Source organism: Equus przewalskii, chromosome 9 (assembly GCF_037783145.1).
Source record: "Equus przewalskii isolate Varuska chromosome 9, EquPr2, whole genome shotgun sequence".
NCBI classification, from domain to species: Eukaryota; Metazoa; Chordata; class Mammalia; order Perissodactyla; family Equidae; genus Equus; species Equus przewalskii.
In genome coordinates, this window is record NC_091839.1 from 838,297 (window position 1) to 841,093 (window position 2,797).

The following is a 2,797-nucleotide window of genomic DNA, read 5'->3' on the forward strand; positions in this document are numbered from 1 at the left end:
TCTCGCTGTTCTATAAATTCCCTTTTTTGATATTTAAGTTTTTTCTACTTTTCCAGCATTTAAGATTATGCAGAGGAGAAAATCTCTGTGAATGTAGCTGTTTTCTTTTCTTGAATCACTCCAGAAGACAAATTAGCCAGATTGGCTTTATTGGGTCAAAGAACATGAATGTTAAATAGTTTTGGTTCATCACTTGTCACACTGCTTTCCAAAAAAGTTACGTCAACATACTATATCCGTGGGCAAGTTTCTCAATCTCTTTAGGCCTCAATTTCTTGGTCTATAGAATGGAAACAGTAATAGCTTCCATCCCATAGGGTTGTGAGGCCCCAATGAAATGAAGCATGTAAATAAAGTATTTAGTGCTTTGTAACTGCTTAATAATACTAGATATCAAATAAATAAATAGTGTGCAGCAGACCTAGAAGGTTTGCAACAGAAGCACGGAGGGCCCTGGAAGGGAGAAATGCAACAAAACACCAGGCTGAAAGTAAGTAACAGGGATAGGATAAAGATTTTATTGTTATTATTTACTTTTCTTTGAGTTTTTAATTGTGTTTTTAAAAAATATACCTTATGACTTTTGGTGCAAACGTGAAACAAGCCAAAATAAGCATGATTTTGAGCAATCAATAAAGAGCAAAGAAAGAAAGTCCCTATGACCTTCCCATCGGGAACATTCTATTCTGGCACAGGAGTAATGCAACTAGGCTCCTGGAGAGAAAATGCAACCCTACTCTTAGCAGCAAGATACTTGACTGAAGAATTCAATTATTCATTCGTCTTTTCACTTATTGTCTGCTCCTACCCAACCCTGAGAGGACTTTGCCTGCCTTGTCTATCACTGTAACTTCAGCACCTAGAACACTGCCTAGCACTTTTGAATGAATGAATGAATGAATGGATGGATGGATGGATGGGTAAATGAATGAATATCAAGTCTTAAAAGTATAAACATTGTTCATTAAGTTTCAGTAATGTAAACACTGTTGGAGAAGAATGGGAGACTCAGTTGAGGTGGGAAGATTATTACAATGTTAACAACCTTCAGAGGCAAAAGTAGAAACAGAGCCGACAGAAGACAGAACACGGAGGAGTGAAGACGCAGCAGATGAAGAGGGGGAGGCGATGCTGGCGTTGCTGAGATTCTCATCCAGAAAGCGGGGTGTGAAGTGTAACTAGAACAAGCAATAAAGTCTCAAGATATGATTTAAAGTTAAATTACTTCAAGTCATTGGCTATTACGAATAAGACTGCTATGACTATTTGTGTACGTGTTTTAATTTCATTGGGTAAATTCCTAGAAATGGAAATGTCTAGAAAAGACAAATTTACAGCGACAGAAAACTCAAGAGTGTTTGGCTGTGGCTGGGGGTGGGAGGGCATTCTGACGGTAAATGGGCATGAGAAATTTTCTAGGGTAGTAGAAATGTTCTAAAACTAGATTGTGGTGATAGTGACACAATTCTATAAGTTTACCAGAGTCATTGAATTGTACACGTACAATTGTAGAGCATATAAATTATATCTCACTAAAGTTGTTCTTAAAGTACAGTTTCCAGAAGAAAATCATAGGGAATATCCTTGTGACTTGGGTGTAGGCAAATATGTCACAGAATGTAATAATCATAAATGAAAAATTAATTTTAATCAAAATTAAAACCTTCTGCTCATCAAAAGACATAAGTAAGGAAATTAGTCAAGCCACAGACTGGAAGAAAATATTTGCAAAATATGTATTTGACAAAGGCCTCACTCTCCTGCAACTCAAAAGACAAACAAACCAATTTTTTTTTAATAGGCAAGAGATTTGACCACACACTTCAAAAAAAACATAGACCAATGCCATTAAACGCATGAAAAACTACTTAACATCATTAGTCATCAGGGAAATGCAAATTAAAACCATAATGAACACCACCACACACCTATCAGAAAAGCTAAAATTTAAAAGACTAACAATGTCAAATATTGGTAAAGATATTGAAAAACTAGAACTCGCAAACATTATTAGTGGGGACATAAAATGGTACATGCACTTTAGGAAAAAGTTCTGGTGGTTTCTTCTGAAGTTAAACATATACTTACTCTAAGACTCAGCAATTCCACCCCTAGGTATATACCTGAGAGGAAGAAAAACATGTCTGCAAAGAAACACTTGTACAAGAATGTTTGTAGCAGCTTTATGCATGACGACCAAAACGTGGAAAGAGGCTAGGAGTCTATCAGTAAGAGGAAAAATAAATAACCAGAAGAGACTATTGATAAAGGCAATGCCATGAAGCAACCTCAAAAACGTTATGCTGAGTGAAAAAAACCTTTTCTTAAAATAATATTTATTGTATGGATTCATTTTCTATAAATTATAGAACAGGAAAACTAACCCATGTCGGAAAAAATCTAAGCAGCTGTTGTCTCCGGTGGTTGGGGTGGGGCGGAGATTGACTGGGAAGAGACACTAAGAAATGCTCTAGGGTGACCTATGCTCTGTATCTCCACAGAAGCTCAAGTTACACAGGAATAAGCGTGTATCAAAACTCATAGAAGGGTACACTTAACATCCGTGCATTTCATTTTATGTAAATTTTACCTCAAAAGGAGAAAGAAGAAAGGAAGGTAGAAAGATATTAAACTCTGGACCAAGACTCTATGCTGAAGGGTTTAGAGGTGGAGCGTACTGACATCTCAACTTACTTTGAAACATATCAAAAAAAGATGGATGAATGATGGTTATAGGCACGGGTGAATGGATAGAGGTGTGACAAAGCAAGTGTAGTAAAATGTGAATTGCAGAATC